At 47.9% G+C, this 17,428-nt stretch overlaps 1 protein-coding gene across 4 annotated transcripts in view; it reads left to right on the top strand.

The window, feature by feature from the left end:
- The first annotated feature begins 13,332 nt into the window (after positions 1-13,332).
- The window catches only part of LOC119159755 (semaphorin-1A), a 164,602-nt gene continuing 160,506 nt past the window's right edge, over positions 13,333-17,428 (top strand). For 2 of the 4 annotated variants that reach the window (XM_037412602.2, XM_037412604.2), the window contains exon 1: positions 13,334-13,636. The gene's annotated coding sequence lies outside the window, so the exon portion shown is untranslated. Of the gene's footprint in view, positions 13,637-17,428 lie in introns of all 4 variants that reach the window. The other 2 variants (XM_037412601.2, XM_037412603.2) reach the window with 2 other exon arrangements.

Below are 17,428 nucleotides of genomic sequence, written 5' to 3'. Positions count from 1 at the left end.
CAGTGGCTATTGATATTACTATTGTTAGCTCAGTGGCAACAAACAAAGGCAGCTCATGAGATGGTAACCGTGGATTTCAGATCGATTAATGTAAACAACACTCGTACGTATTGTTGTTAATTGCGTAGCACGTAAAACGCATACGACGTGGCTAAGTTTTCGTTTTTTTTTTTGCTAGATAAGACAACGAGTTCGTTGGTTTTTATCCTCTCTCCACCGCTCATCGCGCGCCGTCCAAGCCATGCGAGTCTTCTAGAGTAATGGACATATTTCAGCCTGACATCTTCAGGTCACTAGCACGTACACTTAGCAAAAGTGCAAGCCACTCTGAATTTCCGTCCACAGCAATCGCGAAAATTCTACTTATTCAAAGCGGCGCCGCTATTAAGGTAACAGCATTAGGAGCCCTATAATAGCTACAAGTTAAGGAAAGTGCACTTAATTTGTGTGAACCTTTGCAGGTTCGAGGGAGGGTTTGAGGGAGGGTTTGAGGGAGGGCTGTTGCTTACGTGTAATATAGTTAAATGTACTTTGATCCTCTCCGTTGCTAATAATTCCGAGCAAAGCCTTACTTCAAGAAAGGGTACACTAGTGTCCCGCACTTTCCCCGGTGTTTATAAGGAGATACGACAGGTGCATCGCACGTAGAAACTTTGCCATCTAGTTGTTTCCTCTTCATCCCCTCTAATCATCTCTGTCATCTAGGGAGCTTACCAACGCGAGGCGCGGTTAAGTTCCCTGGATAACATGTACTGTGTAGTATCTCATGATACATTAAATCTCGTAGTGTGGGCTGTGCACGAGACGTAGCGCGTGAAATAAGAAACTGCGATGCCCAAACGTCGTCTGTCCACGCTTGTCGCACAAACCTGCATCGTCGAGAGTTAGCCCCAAATTGAGTAATATGTGCTTGGTTCCTTTATGCGCACTTTTGGGCAAACTCTCCTGGAATTGACCAACTAAAGGAAACATAAGAGAAGGAGAGAGAGATGAGGCTGATGAAAAGGAAAGGCAGGTTCGTAAAAGGAACACTAAAGAGCGAAACAATTTTTCGCGTAATAATAAAGTACAATTTCACAATCCCTAAAACACCACTCTTACCGCGACACGATGCTTATTAAGCCAGCATGCGCGCGAAAAAAAAAAAATTCGCGTGGTGCCGCCACTTTGAGATTCGTAAGAAATTTCGAAGGCGTTTACTAGGTCCTACGTAACTTCTAATTGATAGGAATGAAGCACATTGTAATCCGTGGGTGCCATAGACTTAGCATGCGAAGTTTCAGAAAACTAAATCAAACCAATGTCACGAAAATACTGAAAACACATTTTTAAATTTCTTACGTCATGCACGGGGATTTTGGCGCGAAATTTAAAAATGAAAATTCAACCTTGACTTTCTCCGCTAATAATGAAATTTCGATAGTGACACATAAGGTATCAGTGTCTTCAGAGGGCAGATTGTCAATCTAAACCTAGTCATTGTTCTTCTTCAGTGTCCCCTTAACCTGGTACAAGCAATCGGTTGGATATATCTTGTACAGGGAGGGTGGTGTGATAGAGGTTGGAAGGACGGTAGACGGAGAGATAAAACCAAAACGACTGCTCGCATACGCACACAAACAATCGCTTTTTCTGGGTGTCTTTTCACGTATACCACACTTCACTGTGTATCTGTTTATCCGATTTCCAGCTTGCAGATCAGCTAGAAGAAAGGCGAGACACTTTCTTGCGCCGTGCGCACGGCTGTCTCTGTGGCATTGCTATCCGCTACACGCGCCCGCGACACACGGCTACTGTAAACTCAGGCTGTACCTTGCTCACATGAGTCACAATATCTCGTCATTCCTGGGAAAACTTGCTTCTTTCATCTGTAAGGTAAGCTGTGAAAATGACTGTGAGAGGGAAACTGTAAAATAAAAAGCTCTAGGGCAAACTAAAAGAAATATAGGGACCATCTCCCTGAAGGAAACCTTGATGGGATGCGAAAAAGCAGCGCTGCGCCCGGCGTCGAGCCGTTGACCCGGCTGAAACGGGCATCGACGCGGGTGCTGGAATAACGGTTTGAAGTGGAAGTGATTGATTGATTGATATGTGGGGTTTAACGTCCCAAAACCACCATCTGATTATGAGAGACGCCGTAGTGGAGATCTCCGGAAATTTTGACCACCTGGGGTTCTTTAACGTGCACCCAAATCTGAGCACACGGGCCTACAACATTTCCGCCTCCATAACGGTTTGAAGTGAAACTCGATGTAGCGTTTATTCGAGTAAACGTTTGTTTGAAACGCAGAGACATGGGAGGCGGGTTGGCTTTCGTGTAAGTTTAATCACAGATAAACCAGCCGAAAGAGTGTTTCCACTCGAAGTGAGGTCGAACATTGCGGGTGGTGGAGAGGGTGAAGTGAGAAAGAAGTGTGCTGTGAGCGGGTGTTGGCGCTGCGGCGGGCGTGCTGCGAGTGAAGGAGAAAGTGACGTCAGAGCACACTTGAGAGGGAGCTGTGAGGGGAGCGTGACGTCAACGCGCAACTGCAGCGGGAGCTACATGGCCCCGGTCCAACAGTTGCGGCGAGGGAAACACGTTGCGGCGCGTTCGTACGGACGCACGTACGGCTGTGAGCACCTTTAACACGAACGCTCCACCGCGTGTCCTGCGGCAGTTTGATTGACACCACGTACGTTTGAGTTCTGTTGCCAAGATGCTAACTATACATACCGACATACTATCCAAGCTTACCGAAGTATTATCTCGGCAAAAGGGCCTGCACTTCGCGGGTGGCATCAATTAAACTAGCCCTGGCCACGCATCGAAGTGTTCGTGTTAAAGGTGCTGACGGCTGTACGTACGGCGATACACACGTGAGTCAAAGAGCTGCTTCACATCTAAAAAACTGTAAGGGGGAAAGAGTGCGACCATCAGTAATGCGAGAACGATCTTCCCGTCCCACTCCCTGTATCGATCTTTTTCACATATAGTCCTGCACTTGTCGTCAATGGACCCCCCTATGCACATGCGATGTATATATGAGTGATGCCGCTACGTTCAAGTCTTTAAAGGATTACGTCGACCTTTCTGCGCTCAGTTCATGCACAGCCACCCAAGGTCGACACGGGGGTTGACGGGCTGGACCAATATACCGTGTGCCAGGGGTGCGCGAACGCTCTACTTTAGCGTGCAATATTCCTTGAGTTCAAGAAGGAAAGAAATGTCACCTGCTCTGCAAGAGAGAAAAAAAATAGAAAACATCGGGAGAGATTGTGCCGATCGAAAACCGCCGCCTGGAGCTTTATACACTGGCACACTGGATCTTCGTCACGCCATCCGTGCACATTGATCGTTCCGCTGTAGCCGACACTGAAGCCAACAGAGATTCGCTTCTAACGTTATTTCCTTCTTATGTGTTACTTTTCGTGCAGGTAGTTATGGGGGCAGAAATACACGTGGACCCACGCCCTAACGCACGCACGCACGCACATGCACACACGCACACAGCGCACAACACATGCATGTATCAACACGTGCGCTCGCGGTCGAGAAAGTCATCCTTGCAGAAAACAAAACAGCACACGGAACGGAGAGATAAAACAACAAAAAAAACAATAAAAGCTACAGCATATACGAGCAGGTCTTCGATTGGGCCGTGCCAAGTCGTGAGCGAGTTATTTCCCGTTCGCTGCTGCTGCCGTTGCGGCGCTGGCTCAGGCTGGCCTCACCTCGTCTTCTCTCGACTGGGACTTGCCCCAGAATTCGCACTCGCAACGCTGCCCCTGTGCCTTTTGTCTTGCCTTCTTTGTTTGGTTATTAAATAGCGTGTTCTTTCTCTCTCTTTCGTTGTATTCTCGTTCACACGATTGCAAAAAAAACATTTTTCCGCGGAGAATGGGGGGGGGGGGGGGGGTGCTGCAGGACGCGCACGTCAAAGGAACAATCACGAGTGCGGAACGCGGGAAGCAATGAAATGAAAAGGGGCTAGCGATGTATCTCACCTGCTTTTTTTTCTTTGGTCCGGCGTGGTCACACTGGCTGCTGCTGCTGATCGTTTTCTCTTCGCGTCGGGTGCGCGGCGACAACTGCTAATGGCTGCAGCCCGGTATGCCTATATGAGCAACGCACGCACGCAAGTGTAGACCGAGTTGCGAGAAGATCGCGACTTTGCCCGCGGGAGTCGAGCGAACTTCCATTACGGCTTGGTCGTTATTTGTGAAGCGATTTTTTTTTGTGGGGGGGGGGGGGGGGGCGAAGCGTTTTCGGGAAAAGAAAAGGACACAGTCGGGGCCTCAATTGGCCTTTGTAGTACATCGTGATCTCGCATGGCGACTGTATTGACACTACCTGTACGCGCGTTCACCTGTCGTCTGCTCGCGACGAAAAAAGATACATTCGAGAACTATAAATAGCCTATACCTGATTTCTTTTACTGTTACACTTTGCCCGCTCTGTTGTGTACGATAGGCGTGGTGAGATCCAGAATTGTCTCGACCGATGTTTCTCCTTTGCCGTCCGCGTTTTCATCTTCTCTTTCACAAAGGTAATTGACCATTTCCATCTTTATTTCCTCGGCTTTTTTTTTTTTTCTGAAGAGTACACGCTGAGAGCCGCATACTCTCGTCTGCGATCTGGAAATGCAGGCCGCTCACGAAATCGCAATCCGCGAAGAAGAATTCCTGTTGTACAAATTCGGGCTCCCGCAACCCAATGACAGCGTTTATTGTGCTCTTCTGTCCCGCCCACAGACGTACATGAACACGCGAGTCATGTAAAGGTCGTGTTGTTTAGATCGGCACGCGTCCCACTCCGCTTATCATCATGTCTGAATTTATTTATAGTGGGCGAGTATATGTATAATAAGGAATACGTTTCAACAGTGGCAATACAATCCCCCTTCTCTGACTATGTATGTACTTGCGTCCATCTGTCCGTCAACATCGATTGTCCTCGGCGCATGCACGCACGTACAAGCACGTCCGCTGGCTGCCCCCCTCCCCCCCCCCCCCACACGCACACTGTAAAGAACAGAAAATTCACCGATTTATGCTCCATCCGTATGCAGAGTAGCATGCTAAAATCTGTTTTTCTAATAAAGTCTGTGTCTATAACAAGAGTCTCTGACAGCAACAAAGTGTTGTGCGAAACTTTCTCAGAGCTTTTTGTTGTTTTAATATGGATCTACCGTTTCATCACTTTCAAGAGAGTTTGAAGACTTTAAGGTGTAAATTGAAAGAAAGTTAGTTGCCGTTCATAACTCGTTGGAATCAGTAAAATCTGCAGTGACTGAATGCCATCCAGAGAGTGTGAACAAACTGAATTCCGAGATTGTTGACATAAGGAAAGTGATGAATTTCATAAGTAAGTTTCTAGCAGGGAAGTCGGAAAACAGCCGCCTTATATCTGACAGCAAGCACCTGAAAGAAAGCAATCTGATGCTGCTGCAAAAAACTGGTCATTTTATTAATATGTTTTGTTACATACACACACACGGACGCACACACACACACGCACACAGTATAGATCGTACTAGCGCGCGCGCATATGGTTCATACAGGGTTTTGATCTAAAGCAAGAGTCGCATGGCCTCCAAGATACTCGCCACGCGCTCGCCATCTATGGACACAGGAGATCCCGCCTGTGGTTCGTAACCTTGGGACCCCCTAATAGATAGCATATTTATATGCTATGTATTACATATGTCAAGGCAGTAAAGGAAGATGGAGACTTCCAGCTTCCATGCATCGCTTTCAATGATAACCCGTTGAGGCGTAACGTCCACATATGCGTACGCAACTTGCTTTTCGTGGTTATCTGAATTAGTGGCTAAAAGAATGATAGGTTACGCTTGAAGAGCCCTGGTTGCGCGTGGGACGAATTGAACATTCCCAAAGTCAGTTGTGTCTCGACCCGATTTCACCAACGTCAAGTGTGTCATTTTTCGGCACTCTGAATGAGTGCAATCAAGAGTAGATTGTACGGGTGTTTTCAGCCGAGGGTTTGATTCTTATTACGTAAAACTGAACTCGACCGACCAACACAAAAGTCAAAAGTTTTGTTTATTCAGTCATCTAAATGAACACAGCTAAAAGCAAACTGCGAATACATTTCGAACTGGTGACATGATTTCTTTTATGTGAAATGGAACATTATACTGACGGCACAATAATTACCTATTTGGTAATACACTAATTAGGAATAATTACTTACATTTAAACAGAAAAAACAAATTACTCTTTTTTTTTCTTTGAGAACGAACCCCTCAAAATTGGGTGAATTTGACGCATTTGCGGACAGCTGACCATAATTCGTGCCTGAAGGGGATAATACATACATGATCAAATTTGACCCCCCGTATGCCTTTGGCTCTCTGGGAGATGGGGGTGAAGATAGAAGTTTGGCCTCCGTGTAACCCACACTATTCATGCATATGCTCCGTATGTATGGTTCTCAAGTAAAGTGACCATGAGAATGCCGTAAGTAACCAATGGGCAGTCGCGGACAAGACGCGCAGATGACGTTGCGGTCATCCTTTGTGCATACTGCAGGTCCGTGTCCTTAATCTCAGTACGGTGCAGGACGCGCCTACAGGTTCGATTTTATCGCAAATTGTATTGTGTTTGAAACCTCACCAGCGAACGTAGACTCGACGCACACGTATACCTGAGTGCAGGTGCTATGTAAAACATTGTTAATTTGCCCAACGTGGTTACCGAAGCGACATCAGTGCACGCCTAAAGAGATAAACAGGAATCCGCTGTACTCGGTTTTTCTTCTCTTCACTAAATACGCACGACTGTATCTGCTACCGTTGCGTAGTTTCGGTCGCAAAACGAACATCGTGTTCCCATTTATATTTTTTTTATTAGGGACCTCGCCATCGGCGCGGGACATTTCCTTAGCCACCATTGTACGGGCGGAGACCTGGCCGCGTCACGGGATCTTATGGATAATCCCATCGCTCGTTTTTCTGGAAGAAAAGGATGAACCGGAGTACTTATCGGATTATGACCCTTCTGCGTTTCGTGTCTGCGAATACGGGACGCGGCTTTGAAACGACTATTTTATGTTTCTTTTCGTTCTTTTGATCAGCGAGCATATTGTGTCTCGCGCGTACGCTTATATATACTCTCTCACTCGCTCTCAGAAGTGTGCTGGCGCACTTCGTCGGTCTCAAAGAAATGGCACGTCTGAAAAAATAAAAAAAGAAGAAAAGGGTTCCTCTGTCGTGGTCTTACTGTAACAAGTCTATTAGTGATGTTCCTCTCGTTGTTAAGGGTGCTGCCAAGCCACGTTATACATTCACAAAATAAACTTATCCGACACGTAAGGTTGTCATTTCCTGATTTGATGAGAACTCCATCTGGTGAACTTTTCATGCACTTTTTGGACCTATTATCACACGCGTTTTGTGTTGTCTGTTCATGATTCTTGGTGTAACAAATAGAGTGAAAGAGCGATGTCCCGAAAATTGTTGGTCCCGGGTTCGATACAGAAATTAGGATTTTTTTTCTCCTAACTACGAAGCTAAGCTTTCTTGCGGAGAAACCTGTGCAACAAACGAATGAATGAATGAATGAATGAATGAATGAATGAACTTTATTCGAAGTCCGCCAGGTTCCTCCGGGCGAAGGGAGGGAAGAGGGAATTAACCCCTCTCCTGCGGAGCTTTTTTTTTTCAGCTTTGTGTCAGGCAGTCATGACGACGACATTCTTTTCTCTTACCCGAAGCTTTTTTTTTGCAGCTTTGTGTCAGGCAGTCATGACGACGACATTCTTTTCTCTTTCCCGAACGTTCTCCCAGCTTGTCCGCTTTCGATAAGTGACATTTTAAAACGAATTCACTCTCCCTTATAATTCTGGCATCATAGCATGGGAAGCGTAATGACAGCAGAGTACAAGTCACTGAGATGCGATGTACTAACTGAAACGGTAGCGCTAGCATCACTTTCGGTACCGCCTCGATGTGTTCCCAGAATCATCATCTCCGCACTGCCACCCGGAAGTATACCATCGCTTGCGCAACGTTCCTCTCGTGATAAAGTGGTGATTCGTTGCAGATGTCCCTTTTATTCTCTTCATCTGCGCCATTTATGTCATCGTAATGGCGTTTAAGCTTCAGCAGCGGTACCAGCGACGCGAGTCCACCACAAGCTCGAATTGACCCCATGCGCTGGTTAAGTATGCAGGAGGTGTAACACGGGACGAGCGTTCGCTCGAGTGATCAGACAGTGGTTCGGGAAGCCGCGCCAAGACGTGCCGCGTCAGGGCCTCATCGCATATCATCAGAATAAATGAGTCTGTGGTCGCCTGTGTACAAAACGACCTCTGCAAGCATAATGTTGCACCAGCGTTGCACAGAATCGCCCCATATATAGCCCGCACGAGGCGAAGCATGAATGAAGAGCATCCACAGACACCGCTGCTGCAGCAAGCGCCGGATCATTCATTCTCTCCGTTCATTTCATACTTCCCTCGCAATGATAAGTAAGCATTTGTCTCGTTGGAATTTAAGAGTAAGGATGAAACATATTTGTTCGTTATTTTTATTATGTTTACGGGCTCGCCCCATTGAGTCGAACCCGTGGCTATTGGGTTCTGTTTTCGTGCAGGAAGTTGGAATGTTCAGTAGCCGCTGATAGTGACACGGGTGATCATTCAAGTTTTTCAAGGTCGGCTTTAAAACCGTCCTCGGTATATGGCGATTCCCCCAATTTGGGGGGGGGGGGGTGATTTTAAATGAAAAGAAGAGAAAAGTGAGCCCCGTAACTGTCTTTCAGGGGGAGGACACCTCAACGGTAGCTCACGAGGGGTGGACGTAGAGAAGGGATTAAAAGGATGGGTTTAAAACGTAGATACATATAGAGAGAGGAAGGAGATAGCGAACGATGGAAGTAAGGAGAAGACAGGAAAGATGAACACGGCTGCAGGAGTCCGAGGACGGGGCACCACTGGCGAGAGCTCTTGTCGGTGACAGGAGATGGCGTAGGGCTAAACCAGTCGGCCAGAGTTACGCTGTCGTCGCCGTCAGGGACCGTCGTCAGGAAGTGGCGTAGGGCCAGCCCAGTCGGCCAGAGCTGCACTGTCGTCGGAGATCGCGAGGGCACAACCGGTCGGCACGGAATCCAGCGAGCGAGTCCTTCCACAGCTTATCTGTCACCTCTGCAGTGTGGCGTTGAAACTTGCCAGTTGACAATCAAGACATCGTCTTTCTCTGCTATAACATCTGCACCAGGCATCACGGTATGTGTATCGTACGCACGATTTTTTCTTGTTGTCACGAATTCGTATTTAACAGTGGAGTTGCTTAGACCGGAAGTAAGATGTGATTTGTAGAAAGAAAAAAAACAAAAAAAATCTGCCACACATTGTGGAAATTGTTGCGCTGGTAAGCACGTGGATGAAGGCCCCATTCCCGACATACGATAAGGAAGCACTTGGGGGAGAGCATTGCGCAATGCCATGGAAAGAAAGAAAGAAAGAAAGAAAGAAAGAAAGAAAGAAAGAAAGAAAGAAAGAAAGAAAGAAAGAAAGAAAGAAAGAAAGAAAGAAAGAAAGAAACCCCTTACCCTCCCTGGGAAAAGTAGGAGGAGGAGGGGCCAACGAAGGAGCTTTTTCCCGATAAGGCAAGGCTCCCCGAATATTTTTTTCCTCTTAAACACCCATCTTCTCTCCTCAGATCAACTTCTGAAAATAGCATATCCGCGCTACTTATAACCAATAAAGTACTGTGTCCCCTCTCAGTGGCCACAAAGTTCCGCTCGCAAGTTCCGAGACTTCGCTTCCTTCACTATGCAGGACGTAGGCTAACGTGCGTCCAGTCAGCCTGTCAAGGTAACAATAGCCGAAAGGTGCCGCAGCGGGGACAGATGACCACTACACTCAGCTCCGTCTGCGTGCCTCGAGTCTTGGCTCAGATGAAACGGTGAGCCGACTGTCTACAATTACCGTGAAAGGCCGCGGCCGCCCATTCAACCAGGAGAGACGTCGCGACCGCTATACTAATTGCTCACCCTATCAGTCCGCTTCGGCAAGACTGCTTCCGGGGCGATTCCCTCACAAAACGTACTGCTGTGGAAAGGTAGTGAAGTGCCACGTCAAGAGACGCGAAAAGGGGTTGAACTCGTCTACTTTTCGTGGAAGAGTCTGCCTCAGTGTCCCTGTATACATATGCGACCACAGGTAGCATTAGGAGGAGCATATGCAGTAGCTCTAGCCTGCCTCTTCTTATAGCGCCGTCTAGAAATTGTGGTTATATCAGAAGAAAAGAAAAGAAAGGTGCCGACCCGTAACTGTCTCTCCTTACGAGGACACCTCAACAGGTCAGCAGAGGAATGGGATATGGGGAATAAAAGATATAGGGAGAAGGAAGGAGGGATAAAAAGAATAGAAGGAAAATAGAAGGATAAGAAGCCGCCAGCCAACGAGAGGAAAAAAGAAGAAGATAGGAAAGTGGGGATCCGGTCGAAGCAGTCCAAGGGCGGGGTGCCACAATGCGAGAGCTGCACGGCATCAGGAGACCGCGGAGGGCGAACCAGTCGGCGGGAGCTACGCTGAAGTCGGAGATCGCGAGGGCACAACCGTCCAGCTTGAAATCCTCCGAGCGAATGATAGCGCCGTCTACCGAGCAGCCGCCGTTCGCCTGCACTAGAGGATTGAGGCCCCGAACATGGCTACTGCGACGGACTGAACAAGAAAAAAAAGTGATGGCTGACTGTGAAAGAGTGTAAACTTTCGCTTTCCATCGTATACAGCGCTATCCAGCGACAGTTTGGAATCCCATGGTTGCACGGCCAAGTTTTCTTTCCGACTGTCCATTTTAATATTCTTTCCGGTTCCTCTCTTCGTTATTCGACGCGATGACCACGAGCTGAAAACACAAAGCTTTTCTTCCGTGTCTTTTCCCATTGGTCAGCCAGTTACGCTAATCGTAAGCCCCGCATCGCGACTGGCTGAAATAAGTCTTTTAAAGAAATAAGTGCCTAGCTTGCACCAGAGGCGCACCACTGGAACTATCAGCGGCGCTAGTGTTCGACCTAGCCAAGTTTTGCTAGTAATGCCAGCTTTCGCTAGAGATGTGAAAATTTCTCTAGGAGTATTAAGTGTGGCTAGACTTGGCTAGACATGTCACCTAACTGATTGTTACGCGTTTTTGGCGGGAACATGTCACGCGGCTAGCTATTACGCTACGTTGCGCTATTTAAAGTCCTTTGATTCAATGTTACGTGATTTTAGGTCGCGTGAGTCCTTACGTTATGTTGCATGATCCTAGGCACTCACTTATTTAATAGGCGATTTTCCGTGGTTTCGGTCATGTGACTGGTTGTTATGGGATTTCCCGCGATTTTTAGTCACGTAACAGACTCGTCCATCACTCTTCCCGCATTCCTCGCCGGGAAAATCGGCGCCTGTGTTTTGGGAGTGAAGCAGCAGTTTTCAGAGGAACAAGGGAGCACCTGCCAGTTCATGATGTTGACAATTATCAGTCTGCGTCACATAGCAAACCTAGACTTTAACAGCTTCGCTGTAAAATGTTTTTTTGAACACGAGGCTATTACAGGTGAAAGTTGAGTGTATCAAACAGCGAATGCTTGACTAAGAAAAATAAACAGCCACTTCTAATTTCTTTGTCATATCTGTAAAAATAGCTAATAGTGGCACGAAAGTGTAATGTGGCTTTCATGATCCAAATCATCACTGAATTCTCATCACGCTTGCATTGACCCGTATTCGCACCAGCTGAGCGACACCGCGAGACATGTTTATAGAGCGAGTCTTCGAAAAGCGGCTTTCGCCGTCAGACAATTTTGTTGTGAAGTCCACTTGCAGGCGTTAGCATTGTACTGTTAATTATTTACTGCCCATGAAAACTTCTGTTCACAAATTCTCTCGTTAGATTAACCTAACAGCCTTCTAGTCAAACATGAGCTACATGAAAATTACGTTCGGGCAACTTGCCGCAATTTTTTCGTCATGTGAATGAACAGGAGCCCGAAATTAGCCAACCTCTAAGCTGTTTAAACAGCCTCCAGAAATCTTTCCAGAGCGCGACATGTTTTGAAATGCTTATCTAGAAGGAGTATAACACAGGAATCATGTTGTTGCTCGCGAATTAATGGAAAGCGATAACTTAATATTGAAAGTGGGCTTCTTGGCAATACAGCATTGTGCTCTAAGAAACTAACTTCACGAAATACCGATTTTTGCTTTTCAATCCCGACATGGCCTTTCGCCGTGGCAGAATGCTTCGTGAGTACAGTGGTGCATCACTTTATGTCACACTCAAGGCGTCGTGTTCCGTCTTCGTCGGGACACAGCCACTGAGCCGGAACAACGGGTACAATTCAATACGCGTGCTTCCAAACATCGATCATGACGCACTTAGGGGGACTGGTCTACCGCATTATACTTCATTCATATCTACGCCTCGGAGGCAACGCTTCAGACGTCTTAGTTGTATGCACCACGTCTTTGTACTCAGTGTACAGTTCGTCTCTTCGCACCATGGGTGTGAGAACAAGGCGCTATCTCAGTCAAGAGTAGCTTCTCCACGATATCAAGCGGCGCGTACATCACCTAGTTTCTTCCCTCTTCTGCAAGTGCGAGGGAAGACAATTGGAAATCGATTAGGGCACCTCCTAGAGTTCCCCCGGTCGAGTAGCACCGCTCCCTCTCCCTTTTTCGACGTCGTCATCAAAGATTCCGCCACCTCGCTCAAGTTCTCTTCGCGCGACTTTTTCCGCAAGCGCCAGCAGGGCTGCAGCTTTGGCTGAACAGTGTGTGCGGGCCGAGCGATCGCTCTTGGTCGCGCCAACGGCTGCGATGCTCAGTTGTTCGCGTGTCCAAGTCTCCTCTCCCAACTAATCCGGTCGCCCAATCGATAGACCCGACAAGAACGCAGCGAGAGCGCCCGGTGACCCGGGCAGCTGCCCGGCCACAGGAGCAGCAAGCAGCGAAGCACCCGCGCAGGCTACGTCCCATGCCGGACATTTCGTCAAAAGACGATCGAAGCGGCCGCAACGCCAGCACAGCCGAATGACAAAAGCAATTAAGCCTTCTGACACGAGCGTCTTCGCTAATTATTGCGTCGCTCCAAGTGGGGGGGGGGTGCTGCTGAAGTTGGGGGAGTCCGACTCGGGCCGAAAATAAGAGCAGTCTCCTTTTCTTCTTCAGTCAGGAGGTCGCCATTTTTTGTCGTCTGCTCACCCTTGCGCCTTCTCGCGCGCGTCTCTCTTCTCTCGCGCCGACGTGCAGTGCGCCTGCGCACGACGTTAGCCACGTGACCCTTGTCTGGACCAATGGTGATGCAGTAAGCGAGCAGAGGAGGGGGATTGCAGAGGTAGCTGGCGGCGGCCGTGGCGAACGGCGCTGTGGCCGTTGTATACGTGCGTTGTGCCGCAGGCAGCGAGCAGCGACGACGCTGTGGCGATGGCGTTGACTTTTGGATAAACAGATTTGTTTTGAGGCTTATCAGCTTCTTCAACGAAGGACGCGACAAGATCGTGCTGTGTGTGTCCCCGCGAGGATCGGGTGCGTGAACGCCGTGCCTCTTGGATTTACACGTCGTAGAGCATTTTCCCGAGTGTATCGTGCGTGCTCTGCTGCGTCCGACACCAACCCTCAGGAGCAGGCCCCCCTTGAGTTCGCTTCGAGGTAAGCCTAACAGCTTCTCCGCGCATCTGCGGGCCGGCTTGTCAAAAGCGTCTTCGTCATCTAGATCGCTCGCAGACGGGCGAATGAGTGGCGCATGCAAGTGCCAATGTTGTGTCTGACGCTGGCAGCGCATTCGCGGCACTTCTGAAAGATTAGCACGGGCGTCGGTTGTCTAGAAGTGGCCCGGTCGTTGGGGAGGAGACCTCCGAGGGGGCGAGGGCCTCATCTGGTCGTGTCCCGAGTGCGCCTTGGCTCCCTTGCCCCTCGTCGGCGGCCCACAACCAGAAACAAGGGCCTTGGAGGGAGCCGGCGGGCGCGATGTCTCGTTTGTTTCTGCATCCGGCCGTCCACTGCGCGCCCGGAAGCGCTCGTTCAAGCGTCGCACGCTGCACCGACGCTATTGAAGCGTACTTAGCTTTCGATTGTTTTTAGCGTCCTGCGCGTCGACCGTACCGGCAGATTATTTTATTTCAGTTTCACACCAAGACCGACAATACGCTCACATACAACAGCCATGGCCTACTCGCTCTAGCGCGCGAATGGATGAGAGACGAAAACCAGGAGCAGTTTCGATGATGCTGGAATCCGCTGTTATCGGATCGGAATGCGTACGGGCGTTGATGATCCGTTACTCTAGCTTCAACGAGTTGCCATCGGATTGTGGGACAATAATGAAATCGTACTCCGTTGCGCTATTTTGACGACCCCTGTTGGCCACACCCACCTTTCGGCCAATTCGTACTGAGTCTTCTCAACATCATCACTGGGCGAGACGCCTCTTGTGAGTGAGCCCAGCGCCCCGCCCATCCCCATCGTGCGGTCTTGTTTGGGGCTTTCATGAGGTCTCTTCGAAGTAAATTTCTACAGTTTCTGCGTTTCCCGCTGCCTTGAAGCGCGCTTGCGACACTCACCGTGGTGTATCTTACTTCGGTTTCTCGTCAAGTGTTTAGGTTTCGCTCGGTTAATACGGTTTTGATAGTAACCGATATCTTGCTCGTTCCCCCCTTTAACAGGCCGACCTTCGTGTTCAGTTTTTCTCGAGACAACGTCGCTGTGCGTCCGATTTTAATCCTAGTTTGATAGTTCTTAACTATATTATAACAATAAGATTTCTTGTGTTACGTGCCAAAACCACGGTATTGCCGCGAAGACGCCACAGTGAAGGCCTCCGGAAAATTTGGCCATCTGTTGTACTTTACCAAAGTACATCGCGTAGTACACGGGCATTCCGCATCCATAGTGTCGAACCCGCGGCCTTCGGGTCAGCAGCCCAGCCTTGAAACGCTACACCACCGCGGCGGACGTGAGTGGACAGTTTTATTACCGTAATGACATCTTACAGACGCACGTTAAAATTGTCACTTTTTTTTTTCTCTTTCTGTTATGCCTCGTGGCCACCACGGAAGGAAAATGCTTTATTCACACGGGCTTTTATTTCAGCACGCGCTGAGAAAGTAGAAAGAACCGTCTGTCTGCGATGAATAAATAAAGAGGCGGAAGTTGCTCGCTTGTAAGATCGTAGAGAAAGAATGGTGGGACGGCGAGAGAGAGAAGGGGGGAGAGGAGCTGCTAGATACGAACTCATTGACGGCCCGCTGCGTTGCCTGCGTCTTCCGGAAAAGTTGCCGACTCTCCGAGCACTTTATATCTCAAGCAATCTATATCTCCCCGGAGAGCGTTGTTATACGCCTAGGCGGTTTGATTGCGGTTACGCTTTTGACTAGGATCGTAAAAGCGACGTCTAATTCGTGCGGTACGCGTGGTTGTATATGTCGCTTGTCCAACTGGCCTGGAAATGACTGGCACCATGAAAATCGAGTACTTTAAATAAATCGAAAGTCGTGGGCACGGTTTGGGGTGACCTTCAAGAGCGCATTTAGAAATTATTGAAAGTAAAAAAAAAACGTCTTGGTAGTCATGGGGTTATATACGGTGCTTGACTGCTGATACGAAGGTCGCGGGATCGAATCCCGGTCGCATTTAGATAGACGAAAAATACTAGAAGTCCGTGTACTTGAATTCAGGTGCGCGTTAAAGAGCCCCGCGTGGGCCGAATTTCTGGAGCCCTTCACTATGGCGTCTGTTAAAATCATATCGTCGTTTAGGGACGTAAAACTACAGCAATTATTATTGTTATTAAAACTACCAAAAACAAATGTAATCCACATGTCTCGTCCGCGCACTTTGTGGTGAAATAAGTGTCTAACAAAAAATGATACCAGGACCTCCTCCACTTATCAGTGAACGCTTAGATTTATCGGCAGGAGTGTTCCTCAAATGTCTAGTGCATACAAAATGTTGCATTCGCGCCTGCTGTTTTAATTGATATTCGCGCCTCATTAACGTGCGTATAGTGGCTTCAAAATCAAAACAAAGTAATAAACTTCAGATTTAGAGGTTGGAAAGCCACTTGCCCTTAAAGGGTCGGGGCAGCGCCTAAAAGTGGGCGTGTCTAGCTACTCCTGACGTCGCTTCAAAGTGGTTCGAACTATATCAGCCGTGTATCGAGCATACTGCTGGGTTTTTTTTTTCTTTCGTGCTAGTTGTATTTAATTTGACGGTGATCCAGGATTCAGCGCGTGCCTGCTGTACCGTATTCTATTGTGGTCATCAAACGCGTATAACGGCATGTTCACGTCTTTTACACATTACAAAAATGAGATGGAAACCGGAATGTACAAAACAAATGAACATTGATTAATTATACGAGGAAAAATACACATCGTAACATGATTGCGGGAATGTGAATGCCAAACAGGCTTTTCACAAGCTCTAGAAGAACATGTGTCATGACGTTTGCTATTACATCCTGAAATAAACTCCCCGATCGAACTGTCCTGTATGGTAGACGGCGGTTTCGCGCGGCACCTTGTGACATTATTGTTCGGCGAATATTGGTGAAAATTATTGATTGAAGCTATTGTTGGAAGCGTGGGCAATGGTTTGTCCGCGGGGTAATGCGCGCTCCCGCTGTGTACCTTTTAGAAAGGATCAACTCTATTACGTCCGCGTGTAACTTCTCCTGCGTAAAAGCGTTACCTCAGAGCCTGGGCGTCCTGCTGCTATAGTGCCATTCATTCCTGAAAGTGCTCAGCGTGGTCGGTAAAAAACGCCGTGGTGGCGTGTCGGGGAACTACGTACGTATGTGATATGCATCGACGGCGTATTCAAAGAAAGTAACTGAGTTGCTCAATAGTTCGCAAGAAGTTTGCCTGGTGGATTGTCATACAGCCAATTTTTAGGAGGTGTGAGAGCGTAGGCTATGAGAAAGGCATTTTGCTATATTCAAAAGTGTATTTAAAACGCTCAACATTGACCAAACGAAAGGGATATGTATGGCACAGAACGGTTTTAAATGTGAAACATTTCGTATCATATCGCTGCATCAGACAATGTACTCGACGTGATGTATAGGTACTTGACATGTGTCAAGGCCTTCACAAAGTCGGTTAGGATTTTTACTCATCGCACCCAGTCAACTTCGAAATAAGCTAACGTGGTTGCTTGGGCGAGTTGGTACGACATGATTCACTTAAAAAACAGCGCCAATAACGAGGGACAAGAGAAAGAAGGAGACAGACAGCGGCGCTGACTTACAACAAGATTTATTTGCCAGAACCGCACAATATATACTTGGGCAGTATCTAACAAAACAGAGAAAAATACAAAACAAATAAAACAATCGAAATAAGGCCTAGAGATGTGTCTTATCAAAGTGCACCACATCTCCAATAGGTATATAAATGTTAGCGTTAACAACTGCGCTTCGCAAAATCGTTCGTTAAATAGCGG

Source organism: Rhipicephalus microplus, chromosome 1 (assembly GCF_043290135.1).
Source record: "Rhipicephalus microplus isolate Deutch F79 chromosome 1, USDA_Rmic, whole genome shotgun sequence".
Taxonomy (NCBI): domain Eukaryota; kingdom Metazoa; phylum Arthropoda; class Arachnida; order Ixodida; family Ixodidae; genus Rhipicephalus; species Rhipicephalus microplus.
The sequence above is the reverse complement of the archived record's forward strand: the minus strand, read 5'-3'. Positions and strand labels throughout refer to the sequence as shown.